This window comes from Petromyzon marinus, unplaced genomic scaffold, assembly GCF_048934315.1.
Source record: "Petromyzon marinus isolate PM22_M1 ecotype Great Lakes invasive population unplaced genomic scaffold, UKy_Petmar_22M1.pri1.0 PM_G_Scaffold_2, whole genome shotgun sequence".
NCBI classification, from domain to species: Eukaryota; Metazoa; Chordata; class Hyperoartia; order Petromyzontiformes; family Petromyzontidae; genus Petromyzon; species Petromyzon marinus.
The window spans coordinates 6,447,851-6,465,682 of NW_027422761.1; the positions used below are offsets into that span (position 1 = coordinate 6,447,851).

The 17,832-nt window shown below is 49.2% G+C and overlaps 1 pseudogene; it reads left to right on the forward strand.

Annotated features, from left to right (window-relative positions):
* Positions 1 to 823: 823 nt before the first annotated feature.
* On the forward strand, positions 824 to 11,836 carry LOC116937712 (putative RNA-binding protein 46 pseudogene; annotated as a pseudogene).
* Positions 11,837 to 17,832: the final 5,996 nt, after the last annotated feature.

Here is a 17,832-nt window from a genome sequence, read left to right on the forward strand (position 1 = left end):
CACGTGGCCTCAAAGTGTACACAGTGTGTACGTATACACAATAATGTCCACGTTGTTGTTGCTGAGTTCACGCACTCAAGGGAGGGGGCAATGGAAAATGAATCTAAATCAACTTAAACTCCATCCCCATGACCTCATTGGCATGAAGTGCCAGCGGGAGGTGTACCTCGCTAGTGACGTCGTGTCACCAAGGTATTCACACTCCCCCAACCCGTCCACCGCGCTACTTGATCGTGACGTCACCTCCGCTTGGGTCACTGCCGATATCGTTCCAGTGGCAATCCTTATTTGGGCAAAGCTACGCCCAGTGACTGGCGGTTCATTAACATAATGTGTTCGTTGAAGCCGTCGCGAGTTTATTGCGACGGGTTCAGCAGCCACGCCCCTTCCCTCGACATTGGGCCGGGCTCATTAACATAATTTATTCAGTTACAGAGCCGCTCATTGTGGGAGGGGCGTGTCTCTTACCCCAGAAGTGGCGTCATGTTACTTGCTTACCCGCGTGACGTCGCTAGGTAACAGGAGGCTGCCGATCCGCGCTTGCACTGAAATCCGAGGTGAGAAATTCTCATGGTGGTGGTGGTTGTTGTTGTTGTTTACCAAGGTAGAGCCTCTCTCTCTCGTAGTGATGTCAGTTGAGTAGCAGCGAGCATGGGAATCGATGTCCAGGTTGGAACTTTACATCGCGGGGCCTAGCCACGCGGGGCCTTGCCTCCTGCCCTCGCCTGATTGCATTCACTTTAATTATCTCGCTTAAGTATAATTTGTCTTCACCCGGCTGGTTACTTTGTAACTTTGTTTTATTGTAAATATTCACGCAGTTTTTATTTTCTTTTGTTAGCAGGCCAAGCCCGCTTGAGTTCCTATACCGCTCTTGTTATCAGAAGCGACCTGCCCACAACAACACAAGGTGAGGCTTTGTCAACGTGTGTGAATGTTTTGACTTAAAACTTTGGTGACTGCAGGAATTAATATTCTTGGTTATTTCGGTAAAGTCACGAAGATAGAAAATAAAATAAAAATAACAGATAATAATTTTTCTTTTTTTTAAATTAAGCAAAACACCCCACAACGTTTCTATGGCAACATTAATGTTGAAGATGCGAGGGCTTACAGGAATATTTATGACATTTGCCCTCTCATTGCGTGCCATGACAGTGCTGTTTGCAGTCACACAGAGTCACTGTAAGATGTTTTTCTTGGTCGTGTTTTTGTTTTTTTGCTTGTTGTGGTTGCACCCGATTCAAGAGCCGAATGGCTCACGGGACTATAACCAAAATAAATAAAACTGAAAATCAAAAAACTGAAACCGTGTGATGAATTTTGGGAAAGTTTTTCACTGCATCTCCAAATATATATAAAAGACAAAGTTGTGATTGTATTAAGTCTATTGCATTGCAAAGTATTCTAAGTAAAAATATAAATTTTATTAAACCAATATTAGATCATAAATACATTTCTACCCGACAATATACAAATCTACATTGTGCTAATGTTTTAATTCTACTTTTATTAACTCACAAACTTTCAAATATACTGTCTAGGACACATTTTCAAAGAAATATTTTCATGTACCCAGACAATATTTGCACGTGCCCACATAAAAAAAAAAACTTGCAGACTGCATACGTAGCTACGACAATGCAAAGCAGCACACACAGCCATGCATTCAATAGCTTTTTACGTTTCGCGGGTTTCTCTCTAAGTTTATTCGGTTTCTATTTCAGCTTATTGGGGTTTTCTGTCTCCTAGTGAATGGGCAGTGATGAGTCTATGGGCAGTGCTGAGTCTACGGGCAGTGCTTATCAGTTCTACGGAATCTCAGCCTCGCTAAACACGTGATCGCCTATCCGCGCTACGTTTTCTGAAAGCGTCAAGCTAAGGCCTCTGACGCGATCACAGGCACGCGCGCAAGTCACCCGTCCGTGGTAGTGACACGGAACGTCGGACATAAGCGACCTCCTCTTCCACCAGCGCACTAGGAAACAGTTTCGTGTGTAACCTCATCAAGACCCCTCCCCCAGACACCTACGGAGCTTTGCGCCGGTAAGTGCCGTAGTGAGGCCTGGTCCCCGGGAGTGTCGCCGGTCTCGGCTAGATTGCTCACCCGGCCCAGGGTGGCGATGTTGGCCGCATGGGGCTCGCTGGGGAGACAAAGGCGGGCGCGCGCTCAGGCGCTTGGTCACCCCATCGTGCGCCACACGGCGGCAGCTGCTGCTGCTGGAGACTGAACAGCGGCTCGCCCCCCAAGGGTCTCGTTCCAGGGCTCGTACGGTGGGGGGGGGGGGGCATCTCTATAGTTTGTCTTTGATGGTGGTGGTGGTGATGGTGGTGGTGTTGGTGGTGGTGATGTTGGTGGTGTTGGTGGTGATGTTGTTGGTGGTGGTGGTGATGGTGGTGGTGGTGATGTTGGTGGTGGTGTTGTTGGTGGTGGTGGTGGTTATGGTGGTGATGGTGGTGATGTTGGTGGTGGTGATGTTGGTGGTGGTGATGTTGGTGGTGGTGTTGTTGGTGGTGGTGGTGATGGTGGTGATGGTGATGGTGGTGATGTTGGTGGTGATGGTGGTGGTGGTGGTGATGGTGGTGGTGATGGTGGTGATGTTAATGGTGGTGGTGGTGGTGATGGTGGTGGTGATGGTGGTGGTGATGATGGTGATGTTGGTGGTGATTGTGATTTTGGTGGTGATGTTGGTGGTGGTGATGGTGGTGGTGATGTTGGTGGTGGTGGGGATGTTGGTGGTGATGTTGGTGGTGGTGATGGTGGTGGTGATGTTGGTGGTGGTGGTGTTGGTGGTGGTGATGTTGGTGGTGGTGATGTTGGTGGTGATGGTGGTGGTGGGGATGTTGGTGGTGATGTTGGTGGTGGTGATGGTGGTGGTGATGTTGGTGGTGGTGGTGGTGATGTTGGTGGTGGTGATGGTGGTGGTGGTGATGGTGGTGGTGATGTTGGTGGTGGTGATGGTGGTGGTGATGTTGGTGGTGGTGATGGTGATGTTAGTGGTGGTGATGTTGGTGATGTTGGTGGTGGTGGTGATGGTGGTGGTGGTGATGTTGGTGATGGTGGTGGTGTTGGTGGTGATGTTGGTGTTGGTGATGGTGGTGATGGTGGTGGTGATGGTGATGGTGGTGATGTTGGTGGTGGTGATGGTGGTGGTGATGTTGGTGGTGGTGATGGTGGTGGTGGTGATGTTGGTGGTGGTGATGGTGATGTTAGTGGTGGTGATGTTGGTGATGTTGGTGGTGGTGGTGGTGTTGATGGTGGTGGTGGTGGTGATGTTGGTGGTGATGGTGGTGGTGTTGGTGGTGATGTTGTTGGTGGTGGTGGTGATGGTGGTGATGGTGGTGGTGGTGATGTTGGTGGTGGTGTTGTTGGTGGTGGTGGTTATGGTGGTGATGGTGATGGTGGTGATGTTGGTGGTGGTGATGTTGGTGGTGGTGGTGGTATGTTGGTGGTGGTGTTGTTGGTGGTGGTGGTGGTGATGGTGGTGTTGGTGGTGGTGATGTTGGTGGTTGGTGGTGGTGGTGGTGTGGTGGTGGTGATGGTGGTGGAGTTGGTGGTGGTGGTGGTGGTTGATGGTGGTGGTGATGATGGTGATGTTGGTGGTGTGTGATGTTGGTGGGGTGGTGTTGGTGGTGGTGGTGTTGGGTGGTGGTGTGTGGTGGTGGGTGGTGGGGATACTCGTGGTGATGTTGGTGGTGGTGATGGTGGTGGTGATGTTGGTGGTGGTGGTGTTGGTGGTGGTGATGTTGGTGGTGGTGATGTTGGTGGTGATGGTGGTGGTGATGGTGGTGGTGGTGATGGTGGTGGTGATGTTGGTGGTGGTGGTGGTGATGTTGTGGTGGTGGTGATGGTGGTGGTGGTGATGGTGGTGTATGTTGGTGGTGGTGATGGTGGTGGTGATGTTGGTGGTGTGATGGTGATGTAGTGGTGGTGATGTTGGTGATGTTGGTGGTGGTGGTGATGGTGGTGGTGGTGATGTGGTGATGGTGGTGGTGTGGTGGTGATGTTGGTGTTGGTGATGGTGGTGATGGTGGTGGTGATGGTGATGGTGGTGATGTTGGTGGTGGTGATGGTGGTGGTGATGTTGGTGGTGGTGATGGTGGTGGTGGTGGTGGTGATGTTGGTGGTGGTGATGGTGATGTTAGTGGTGGTGATGTTGGTGATGTTGGTGGTGGTGGTGGTGTTGATGGTGGTGGTGGTGGTGATGTTTGGTGGTGATGGTGGTGGTGTTGTTGTGATGTTGTTGGTGTTGTTGGTGATGATGGTGATGGTGGTGGTGGTGATGTTGGTGGTGGTGTTGTTGGTGGTGGTGGTTATGGTGGTGATGGTGATGGTGATGATGTTGGTGGTGGTGGATGTTGGTGGTGGTGGTGTGATGTTGGTGGTGGTGTGTTGGTGGTGGTGGTGATGGTGGTGATGGTGATGATGGTGATGGTGGTGGTGATGTTGGTGGTGATGGTGGTGGTGGTGGTGATGGTGGTGGTGATGGTGGTGATTTGATGTGGTGGTGGTGGTGATGGTGGTGGTGATGATGGTGATGTTGTTGTGATTGTGATTTTGGTGGTGATGTTGGTGGTGGTGATGGTGGTGGTGATGGTTGGTGGTGGTGGGATGTTGGTGGTGATGTTGGTGGTGGTGATGGTGGTGGTGATGTTTGGTGGTGGTGGTGTTGGTGGTGGTGATGTTGGTGGTGGTGATGTTGGTGGTGATGGTGGTGGTGGGGATGTTGGTGGTGATGTTGGTGGTGGTGATGGTGGTGGTGATGTTGGTGGTGGTGGTTATGTTGGTGGTGGTGATGGTGGTGGTGGTGATGGTGGTGATGATGGTGGTTGGTGATGGTGGTGGTGATGTTGGTGGTGGTGATGGATTAGTTAGTTGGTGATGTTGGTGATGTTGGTGGTGGTGGTGATGGTGGTGGTGGTGATGATGGTGATGGTGGTGGTGTGGTGGTGATGTTTGGTTTGGTGATGGTGGTGATGGTGGTGGTGATGGTGATGGTGTGTGATGTTGGTGGTGGTGATGGTGGTGGTGATGTTGGTGGTGGTGATGGTGGTGGTGGTGGTGATGTGGTGGTGGTATGGTGATTTAGTTGGTGGTGATGTTGGTGATGTTGGTGGTGTGGTGGTGGTGTTGATGGTGGTGGTGGTGGTGATGTTGGTGGTGGTGGTGATGTTGGTGGTGTTGGTGGTGATGTTGGTGGTGGTGATGTTGGTGGTGGTGATGTTGGTGGTGATGATGTTGGTGTGATGGTTGGTGGTGATGTTGGTGGTGATGGTGGTGGTGATGGTGGTGATGGTGGTGGTGGATGTTGGTGGTGGTCGTGATGTTGGTGGTGGTGGTGGTGATGTTGGTGGTGATGGTGGTGTTGATGGTGGTGGGGATGTTGGTGGTGGTGGTGGTGATGATGGTGGTGGTGATGTTGGGTGGTGGTGATGTTGGTGGTGATGTTGGTGGTGGTTGGTGGTGTTGTTGGTGGTGTTGTTGTTGGTGGTGGTGATGTTGGTGGTGGTGATGTTGGTGGTGGTGGTGATGGTGGTGGTGGTGGTGATGTTGGTGGTGGTGATGTTGGTGGTGGTGGTGGTGGTGATGTTGTGGTGGTGGGGATGTTGGTGGTGGTGATGTTGGTGGTGGTGGTGGTGTTGGTGGTGGTGATGTTGGTGGTGGTGGTGATGTTGGTGGTGGTGGTGGTGATGTTGGTGGTGGTGATGTTGGTGGTGGTGGTGGTGATGTTGGTGGTGATGTTAGTGGTGGTAATGTTGGTGGTGGTAATGTTGGTTGGTGGTGATGTTGGTGGTGATGTTGGTGGTGGTGGTGGTGATGGTGTTGGTGGTGGTGATGATGTTGGTGGTGTGTTGATGGTGGTGGTGATGTTGGTGGTGGTGATGTTGGTGGTGGTGGTGATGTTGGTGGTGGTGGTGATGTTGGTGGTGATGATGTTGATGGTGGTGATGTTGGTGGTGGTGATGTTGGTGGTGGTGATGTTGGTGGTGGTGGTGATGGTGATGTTGGTGGTGGGTGGTGATGTGGTGGTGGTGATGTTGGTGGTGGTGATGTTGGTGGTGGTGGTGATGGTGATGTTGGTGGTGATGTTGGTGGTGGTGATGTTGGTGGTGGTGATGTTGGCGGTGGTGGAGATGTTGGTGGTGGTGATGTTGGTGGTGATGTTGGTGGTGATGATGGCGGTGGTGGTGATGATGTTGGTGGTGGCGGTGATGTTGATGTTGGTGGTGGTGGTGGGGATGTCGGGTGGGACAGAACAGGGCAAGGTTCCTATGTAATTGGCCACTGATGTTATCCATTGTGGGAGTTAAACTCAGGTGGATAGGGTCATGGCTCAGTGTTCTAACCACTGCACCGCTGCTTCATCCACGTTACAGACTTGAGTCTCAGCAGCTGCTGAAGAGGCCCACTGAGCTTAGTGCAGCTCTGTTGCAAAGACGACCGCAGCCCAAGGCCGCCGCCAGTTGCAGGACATTGCAAGGTGTAGAGATGCGCCTACTGACAAGAGCAAAAACAACTTACTTCCACGAAATAGTTTAAACGTTACATTTTGATTTAAAGCTTTCGTGACTGCAGTAATTCATATTCTCAGCTCTTTCAGGTAAAGTCACGTTGAAGAGAAACAATAAAATAATAACATATATATAAAACATATAGGAATAGGTTTTACCCTTTTTACTGACACAAAAACTGACACCTTTATTCAAGGCATCATGTTTGCAATAACCACAACACAAGCAGTCAAAATGCAAACAAAAAAGACAACTCTGATAATAATATGCACTGTCCTTGAATTTTGGCGTCTTCTGGTCCAACACCAGTGGAGACTGGGCTCTAAGAAAAGCCGTCTCGGGTGTGGACCAATCAAATTCAAGGACAGTGCCAATATTATTATCAGAGTTGTCTTTTTTGTTTGCATTTTGACTGCTTGTGTTGTGGTTATTGCAAACATGATGCCTTGAATAAAGGTGTCAGTTTTTGTGCCAGTTAAAAGGGTAAAACCTATTCCTATATCTTGTTACTGGCAAAGGAGGTCTCATAATATTTATAAAACAATATTATTTTATTGTTTCTCCTTCAACGTGACTTTAGCGAAAGAGCTAAGAATATAGTTTAAACGTTGTTCTCAAGGCTGTGTGATGCACCGAGTCGGAGTGTGACTCTTCCAGTCCGAGTGGCAGCCAGAGGAACGCAGAACGCGCCCGAGAGTCCAACCCAGGGGTGGGCAGATTTCTTGACTCACGGTGCCACCAATGGGTTCTAAAATTTGACAAGAGGGTGCCGGGCCAGGAACAGACGGACGGAGCGTTTGTGTGAACTAAATATAAATGACGGCGTTAAAAATCATTATGTGGAAGGATTTGGCCTTTAACAGGTAGCAAAGCGTTCATTTGCAAGGCAATTTTAACAAATTGCATGAACATGAACGACACAAAAACGTGTCGTAACGTGACTGATCAAACATCACGAAAACGTCTGAGGCCTGCGCCCAAAACAATTACCGCACTCCCGGTCAAAGTGCGCCGTCTAATCTGGGAAACGGGGGCATTACAGGAGAAAGGTAAAATTTAATTTAACAACAAAAACAATAATAATATTTGGACAAGTTCGGCAGGCCGGATTAAAAAGCCCAACGGGCCGTCCTTTGCCCACGTCTGGCCCAACCCGTGTAGAGACGGCGCTACGGGATCGCTTCGTGACGCAGGAGTGAAGTGTAACGTGGCCCTTGCAGTACCGAGAGCGACTGACAAGGGGGGTGCCCTTCACCCCGCAGCGGATAGACCACGGCTGAGACTGATGACGGACCGGTTGAGGGTCACGGCGTTCCTCTGAGGCCGAATGAATCAGCCTCGCCCCCCTCCGCTGCACTCCGGGCTCTCACGTGATGTATCCTGTACACAAATCGAACGTCTCTGAATATGGATTCAACTGTCGCCGGTTCCAACGTGCAAGCCTCATCTCCCCTCTTACACCAGGCACCGCCTCCGTGCGCTCTGCGCCGCAGGAGCCGAAGGTTTCTGATCGAAGCAGCGAGTTGACCTTCTCCTTGTGTAGAGGTCAACCCTCGGTTCGTCTTTTGCTTCGCCTTCTCCTCTTGCTGCCTCCAAGATCTGGAACTTACTTCCCTCAACCATCTGTCCACGTCCAAGCTAAATACATTTCCTCCTCTTCTCTGCCTATGGCCGTCTCTCTCTTAAAATACCGGACAAATATCACGCCTCGTTGTTACCGGTTAGGTGCACGCGTCTGTTGTGGTATAGCGTCGTGAGATTCGGTTGCATGTAGATGCTCTCTAAATAAAAAATCGTGTTAACTTATTCTGTACAAGCTACACCACTGTCGTCATGTATAATTATCACACACACACACCATTCACGCTATTCGCCACCGCAGAGTTAATCGTGTAGGCAATGTCACAACAGTAGCGCAGCTACCGACCTACTCACCTACAAAGAGTGCAATATAGCTAGGAGCTGATATGATTAGTCGATTAAGTGAATTGACTTATAACTTTTGTGTGCATGTATGTTGTTGAACTTCTTTCACGCTGTACGGTAGTTAACCGTGCCAATCAGAGATGTGGGGGAAGGACGAAAGACTAAACACAAAGCAGTTACATTTTGATTTAAAGCTTTCGTGACTGCAGTAATTCATATTCTTAGCTCTTTCGGTAAAGTCACGTTGAAGGGAAACAATAAAGTAATAAAATATATATAAAACAATAAAAATCATGATGACCGTTTGTGTTATGGTCGAAACGTCGTGAGAATTTTTATTGTGTTTTATATATTTTATTATTTTATTGTTTCCCTTCAACATGACTTTACCGAAAGAGCTTAGAACACAAAAAGCAGTTCTAAAGAAATGAGTTTTAAATCTAGATGTGAATGTGCATAGCTCCAGTGGCTTCCTAATATAGTAATAAAAAGTATTCCAGGCGGCTGCAGAAACACACCTGACAGCGTGCGACACCGTGACCGTCTTTGTTCGGTGGCTGAGCCAAAAGGCACTGCGAGGATGACCGCAGTTTGCGTGAAGGTTCCTTAACCAGAGGAACGCGTGGTCAGTAACTCGGGTGGATTAAAAAACAGGGACCGTTTCAGCGTCACGCTTCCCGAAGGTAGGAAACCCCCTACAAGCCACGCCCAGCATGATACAACTGATTATGCCGCGCCCATAACCTCCCATCCAGTGGCACATATGCGGACAAATTAAAAAAAAAAACTAATTATTTTCCAATTTGTCGAGTAATGAAACCGATATATTTGGTTGAGTGATCGACGACTTGAGAAATATGATGATATCCCAGCTCTAATTATAACTGCGGTTATTTAAGAGATGGTCAAATCAAAATTCATCACCATAATTCATGACACATTTATAAATTCATATATATAAAATATTTTACTTAATTAAAACCATGCGATATTATTTATTTCGTTATTGAGCTACGTGAATTGTAAAACATGCACTCCATTGATTTAAAATATCCATTTAAAAATTGTATCCTTTTAGCAACTTGATCAAAACCTATTTGCGATTTGGCATCTTCATGAGATCAAAGATGAATCGGCCGACTCTGAAACACAAGCAAAATGAATATCTGAATATGAATGGCGTGACCAAATAAAACATATGCTGGATCGTTTTGGTGAACGCTACACTAACAACAATAATCATTTCTATACAACGTCTGGCTCGCGTGATTACTCTGTGTGGTTCATAAGGTGGGGGGCGTGTGCTGCTTTGATGATGGCAATTCAACCCCAGACCCACCACCCTCCCCAACAACTCGCTCCAACCATTCTGCGGTCATGATTTGGGACTGTGCTTCCATTTGCAAGTAAACTCACATTTCAACAATGAGGGTTTGAAAGCATTAAGCATTAGCTCTGTCTGCATGTCTGCTCTGTTGTAAAGATGATCCAATATGAACACAATTGTAGTACAACAGCTCTGTTGCTGTTAGGGACCTAACAATGTTGAAAACTGGCCAAAATTGATTAAACGGCCCACTCATGGTCCAGAGCAGAACTCGGTACCACCTAAGGTAGCAAAACTTAAGTCGTACCCATTTATTTGGATGGAAAATGAAAGTAAATTACTTGATAGTCTCACTTATTGCATTTGTTTATCACTGGCCACGTAGAGAAATTGAAACTGCTCAATTTAGGCCACCTCACGTGGTACCGACAAAGGAGACATCTCATGGGCTATGAAAAAATATGAATAGGTTGTATCCTTTCTGGCAATAAAACAGATCTTAAGATTCATTGAAGAAGGTTTCTGTTTGGTGTTTTAACATCTAAACACCCGGTTTATTGCCAAAAAAGGATCAAATCTATTCTTATTTTGTCATACTTTGATACCGGCAAAACGGTCTCATTTTGAAGCGTCTCATGGACTATTGGATGGGGAGAAAAAAACCGGCGCTAAAAGTCAGTGCCGACCTCTCCTGTCATGCCCAGTGATGTCATCACGGGCGAAGTTCACCGCGCGAAGTCAAACGCCGCTCGAAACGCAAAATCATCGCTCGGTGAACATTTCCGAGGACAAACAAACGCATGCCGGGAACCGTGTGAGTTTGTGTTTCTTGTTTCCTCTGCGCATTGTGGGGGAGGGCTTATTGTGGGGGAGGGCTTCATCGAGCAGTGGATTGACAAAAGCGCTGTATGCATACTGCACAGGCTACGCTAACGTCACATTTAGGCCCATGGACAGAACAAACGCGTCTCTCTTTCTCCATCCGTCTCCACTCTCTCTTCCTCTCTTCACTGCTGGCCTGTAGGTTTGGGCCGAGCGAGTTCCTGCCGGGGATTTGGCTTTTCAGGAGCTGATTCCCCCCGTGGCTTTGTCGGCACGAGGCGACCGCGCGGAGTGTCAAGGGCTCCACCGGGCCCCAAGGCGCTGCCCCAGCACCACCGTAGTAGCCAAACCATCGGTGCTCGACATGGCCTGCATGAAGGTCCTGCTGGACCTCATGTTGCGCACGGGGTACAGCATCGTCCAGGAGAGCAGACAGAGGAAGTTCGGACCGCCGCCCGACTGGCAGGGGCCCCCTCCCGCCCGTGGCTGCGAGGTGTTTCTGGGGGGGATCCCGCGCGACCTCTACGAGGATGAGCTGGTGCCCGTGCTGGAGATGGTGGGGAAGCTCTACCAGCTCCGCCTCATGATGGATTATAGCGGAGAGACCCGCGGCTATGCGTTCGCTACCTACGCGACGCTCGCCCAAGCCATGGATGCCGTCAAGAAACTCAACAAATTCGAGATCCGTCCCGGACGCCGCATTGGAGTCCACTTCAGCGTGGACAATCGCCACCTCTTCATTGGGGGGCTGCCAAAGGACAAGAAGCGAGCGGAGGTGATGATGGCGATGAGCGGTGCCACGGAGGGCGTGGTGGACGTCACGATGAGCGTCTGTTACCGGGACAAAACCCTCAACCGAGGCTACGCGTTCATCGAGTACCGGAGCCATCATGCGGCCGCCATGGCCCGGCGGAAGCTCCTTCGAATCAACTTGCAGCTATGGGGCCGGACCATCAAGGTGGACTGGGCGTGGCCAGAGGCGTGGCTAGGCCCCGCCTCCGGCCACGCCCTCTCGTGAAACCTTGGAGCAGGTTACACGAGAGGGCGTGGCCAGAGGCGTGGCTAGGCCCCGCCTCCGGCCACGCCCTCTCGTGGAACCTTTTGAGCAGGTTACCGGAGTAACTCGGCTAGCCCCACCTGTTGCCTTTGCCCCAAATGCGCCTCCTTCCCTGATTGGTTGTTACCTCTGTGGCTGTACCTGTTAAGCCCTTGCCAGGCCAGCAGGTGTCACCCTGTCATGTCAGCAGGTGTCACCCTGTCATGTCAGCAGGTGTCACCCTGTGATGTCAGCAGGTGTCACCCTGTGATGTCAGCAGGTGTCACCCTGTGATGTCAGCAGGTGTCACCCTGTGATGTCAGCAGGTGTCACCCTGTCATGCAAGCAGGTGTCACCCTGTGATGTCAGCAGGTGTCACCCTGTGATGTCAGCAGGTGTCACCCTGTGATGTCAGCAGGTGTCACCCTGTGATGTCAGCAGGTGTCACCCTGTGATGTCAGCAGGTGTTACCCCTTGTCATGTCAGCAGGTGTCACCCTGTGATGTCAGCAGGTGTCACCCTGTCATGTCACCAGGTGTTACCCTGTGATGTCAGCAGGTGTCACCCTGTGATGTCAGCAGGTGTCACCCTGTGATGTCAGCAGGTGTCACCCTGTGATGTCATCAGGTGTCACCCTGTGATGTCAGCAGGTGTCACCCTGTGATGTCAGCAGGTGTCACCCTGTGATGTCAGCAGGTGTTACCCCATGTCATGTCAGCAGGTGTCACCCTGTCATGTCAGCAGGTGTCACCCTGTCATGTCAGCAGGTGTCACCCTGTGATGTCAGCAGGTGTCACCCTGTGATGTCAGCAGGTGTTACCCCATGTCATGTCAGCAGGTGTTACCCTGTGATGTCAGCAGGTGTCACCCTGTCATGTCAGCAGGTGTCACCCTGTCATGTCAGCAGGTGTCACCCTGTCATGTCAGCAGGTGTCACCCTGTCATGTCAGCAGGTGTCACCCTGTGATGTCAGCAGGTGTCACCCTGTGATGTCAGCAGGTGTTACCCTGTCATGTCAGCAGGTGTCACCCTGTGATGTCAGCAGGTGTCACCCTGTGATGTCAGCAGGTGTTACCCTGTCAGCAGGTGTCACCCTGTGATGTCAGCAGGTGTCACCCTGTGATGTCAGCAGGTGTTACCCTGTGATGTCAGCAGGTGTCACCCTGTCATGTCAGCAGGTATCACCCTGTCATGTCAGCAGGTGTCACCCTGTCATGTCTGCAGGTGTCACCCTGTCATGTCAGCAGGTGTCACCCTGTCATGTCAGCAGGTGTCACCCTGTCATGTCATCAGGTGTCACCCTGTGATGTCAGCAGGTGTCACCCTGTGATGTCAGCAGGTGTCACCCTGTCATTGCACTTTAATGAAAACCGACAACAGAATCCTTGAAGAAAAAACGAATTCAGGTGTTTGACATGTCGACGCCATTTCGTTTTGAAAATGTAGGGGAGAAAAATATATATTGTTCACATCGCATTCTGTTTTGTCAATAATCTCTGTAACCTGCACCTGCTCTGCAAGCCATGCATTAACCCCTTTCTGTCTCAATTTAATTCCCAGCATGCAATTCTCCAAGCCTCAGATTTTATAAAATCTTTCGCGCAACTTTAATCCTAGTAAATATATTTTTTTCTTTTAAAACACAAGCATTATATTTAGTCTATTGCATGGCTAAAGTATTCTAAGTAAAAATATAAATTGTATTAAACCAATGTTAGATCATCGCTATGATAAATATATTTCTACCCTACAATATACAAATCTACATTGTGCTAATGTTTCAATTCTACTTTTATTAACTTACAAATATAGTGTCTAGGACACATTTTTAAAGAAATATTTTCATGTACCCAGACAATATTTGCACGTGGCCGCATAAAAAACTTGCAGACTGCATACGTAGCTACGACAACAGAATCCTTGAAGAAAAAACTAGTTCAGGTGTTTGACATGTCGACGCCATTTCGTTTTGAAAATGTAGCGGAGAAAAATATATATTGTTCACATCGCATTCTGTTTTGTCAATGATCTCTGTAACGTGCGACTGCTCTGCAAGCCATGCATTAACGCCTTTCTGTCTCAATTTAATTCCCAGCATGCAATTCTCCAAGCCTCAGATTTTATAAAATCTTTCGCGCAACTTTAATCCTAGTAAATATATTTTTTTCTTTTAAAACACAAGCATTATATTTAGTCTATTGCATGGCTAAAGTATTCTAAGTAAAAATATAAATTGTATTAAACCAATGTTAAATCATCGCTATGATAAATATATTTCTACCCTACAATATACAAATCTACATTGTGCTAATGTTTCAATTCTACTTCTATTAACTTACAAATATAGGACACATTTTCAAAGGAATATTTTCATGTACCCAGACAATATTTGCACGTGCCCACATAAAAAACTTGCAGACTGCATACGTAGCTACGACAACAGAATCCTTGAAAAAACGAATTCAGGTGTTTGACATGTCAACGCCATTTCGTTTTGAAAATGTAGGGGAGAAAAATATATATTGTTGACATCGCATTCTGATGTCAAAACATTTGATTCTTTATAAAATTGAAAAACCCTTGAACAACTTTGCTGCACATGGAGATGTCTGTGCACCGCCTCGTTTCCACAGCCTCTATCCCGGTGCCATTTGTATTTCATGCACATACCGCTGTTAAGAGTTTGATGTTTTATTGATTTTCAATTTTGGTGTTTTTTTGCTGTAATGTTTTTTTGTTACTTTTTTAGTGGAAATAAAGTCCTGAAAAGTCTATTCCTCTCTCTCTCTCTCCACTCTCTGGGCCGAGTCTCTGCCACTTTTGGTTCTGAGTGTCGCATGCTTGGGATCCTTCTCTCCCTCCTCTGTGGATTTAATTTGATTTGCTGATTTACACGTCAACATATTTCAGACTTTTTCCTAATCATTACCAACGTTTCCATGGCCATGCACTTTAGAGTAACTTATTACCTTTTACCACAGCATCATAATATAATTTTCCTGGATCATCGCCTTCATAGCTTTGATCAATCACCAATGGTTTACTGGTTCGTTTTTGTATTTACTTATGCCACCGTCTTTCCCCGTGGGACCATGTGCGTGAAGTTGTGTCGCACATAAACAGAATCTGTTCACATCACGAGTTTCCGTACTCGACTGTCAGTTGCCATCTCCGGGGCAATATGCACATTTGTCGACTCGGCGAATCGACTTGATTTCGGGCCCCGTTGGGTCGCCCCTTTTGTGCTTTTGCGTGAGCCGGATTTCAACGCAATTCCCGATCCGCTGTGGTGCCACGGTCTCGGAGCAACTCTGCCATCGCCTCGACTCCCCCGTGCCCCCCCACACCGAGCACGCACCTGCAGCGCGCGCACGTAGTGTCCTGGCGGGGGATTGCCCGGCACGACGGATTTTCATCCGAAGGGTCTCTGGGATGAAAGTCCCGCGGTTTCCCGGTGCCAGGAGAATGGCCGACCCTCGCAGAGCGAGTCACATTGCGGCGCTCCTGAGTTGGCTTCAAATTGTTTGGGCGCGCGAAGTTTCGCCGGGTCGGCGGCGACGAGTCGCACGCGACGCTCCCCGCCTTCTCGAGCCGCTCGCGGCATCCGTGCGACACCGGCGAGCGCCGCTACGAGGCGGCGATAGGCAAAGTTCCCTTTCGTCTTCGTCCCTCCGACTCTCACGGCATCCGCGCGACGCCGTGAGCACGGCCGCGAGGTACGTGATGGGGCGTGCGAGCATTTGCGGACTTGGGTAGCGGTAGGCCTAGGGTCGGCTCGTAGAATATTCCCTCCGGGCGGTGCGGGGTTTGCGCCACGAATAAAAGTTAGCAGAGAGCATCGGTGTGGTGCGCGTGTGATTCCCGTGCGGAGCGGCTCCGTGGGCGGATGCGCGGCGAGAGCGAGGGCGGAGCCGCGGCCGGAGCTCGCGCGTTGAGATCATCGCTCGTCGGCGTGGACGCGAGTGGGCTGCCGCGTGCTGCGTCAGCATCAGCCGTAGTGGGCGCGCGGCGTGCACGGACGCGCGTTGAGATAATCGCCCGCAGGTGCGAGACCGTTCGGGCCCCGTGTTAACGACAACTGCGGTGCGCGCGGATGCTCGTGGAGGTAATCGCTCGCCGGTGTAGGCGCTAGCGTGCCGCTGTCCGCTGCGTTAGCGATAGCCGCGGTGCGCGCGGGGGTGCGTGGGTTTACTCCGTGCGGCCGTGAGCCAGCAGCACGAGTCTGTCCCTCGGAGAGGGCGCTAGCGCGGGGGGCCCCGATCGCTCGGTCGGCGGGGGCCCGGCGGGAGCCGACCGACGCGGTGGAGGAGGCGGCGGAAGGGGCGGACGTCGCGCCCCACCTGCCCAGCGAGGGCGGTGGGGTGGACGTCGGCCCCCACACCGCCATGGCCCTGTACACGTTAAAGTATTGAGCACAAACTCAAGGAGCAGGGAAAATGGTAATGTTGCTTGGATTTAATTTTAATATCATTGCAACTGTATAGTTTTGATATGTTTTATTGAAAAACATTCACGTGCATTGGCATGTCCCTCTGTCTCAAACATTAATAATGTATCATCTGCAAATGTCCTTTAGCAATGTAAATGTTTGTTCAACATTGCTATGCAGCTTGAAGAATGACGGAGTCTTATAACTGAAGACACTTTGGATTTTCAATCAAAATTTACAAATAATCCACTCTACCATAAACATGCTACATTCCAGCTAAAGTATAGTAGTATATTACTGTAAAGTAGTATGGTGTATAGCACAGATATTTTGTACAAACCCAGTGAGATGGGAGTGCTGCTTTGATGCATTACGCTTGGATCCGATCTCATGGGTTCAATTCAGGCTAACCCCTAAGGGTACAATTTTATTTTTACAGTTTCAATCGGACCAAGTACCTGGGGAGGTTTATTCCAAGTCAACATGGCTTAAAATCTGCCATGCTGAAATAAAATAGCTGGACGTTATTGCTTCTGACGTGAGTGCAGGACTCGCTATCCATGCCAAGGTGCGGAGGCTCATTTGGGCGACCAAAGGAATTCCGGATGCATGTTACAATAACGTTAATTTCAGATGACTGGATTCATTGGTAGAGTGCTCCAACTTGGACAGATTTCTGGCTGGAAAGTGATGTGGTTAAAACGTTTGTCTCGCAGTTTTAAAGGTTGCAATTTCAAAATACAGTTTGGGCATCAGAGCTCAATAAATTGAGTACTACTCTGTGTGAGGTTAACAGGAGTCATCCAATGGAGAGACTGGGCTACGCCATATAAATGTGGAATTTATATCAGTTGACAGGTCAAACGTACTCTTTGTCCTTTTTGGTCACTTTATTATTATAGGCTAGTGGTGTTTGTGTGTTTTAATCACAGAGATGGGGGGGGCCTTGCACCTCGCTACACCCATCCACTGCTGACGGTAGAGGTTGTGTCTGTGTGTGTACACACACACACATTGTACACACACAGTGTAAACACACACAGTGTGCACACACACACATTGTACACACACAGTGTAAACACACAGATTGTACACACACAGAGTGTACACACAGTGTACACACACACAGTGTACACACACAGTGTACACACAATAATGTCCACGTTGTTGTTGTAGCTGAGCCCATGCACCCAAGGGAGGAAGCAATGAAAATGAATCTAAATCAACTTAAACTCCAATCCCGCCCTGTGACGTCACCACTCAGCATTACTTCATCGGCGTGAAACGCCAGGGGGAGGTGTACCTCGCTAGTGACGTCATGTCACCAAGGTATTACACCGCGCTCTTGAGCTTGACGTCACCTCCGCCTGTGTCACTGCCGATTGCGTTCCAGTGCCAATCCTTATTTGGGCAAAGCTACGCCCAGTGACGGCAACTCATTAACATAATTTATTCGTTAAAGCCGACGAGTTCATTGCCCACGACACATGGGACGAGTTACATTAACATTATTCTCTAGTTACGGAGCCGCTCATTGTGGGAGGAGCGTGTATCGTTCCCCGGATGTGACGTCATGTCACCTGCTGTCGCGTGATGTCACGAGGTAACACTGCACTGAAATCCGAGGTGAGAACTTCTCATTGCGATTGTGGTTGTTGTTGTGGTGGTGGTTGTTGTTGTTTACCAAGGTAGAGCCTCGCTCTCTCGTAGGGATGTCAGTTGAGTAGCAGCGAGCATGGGAATCGATGTCCAGGTTGGAACTTTACAGCGCGGGGCCTA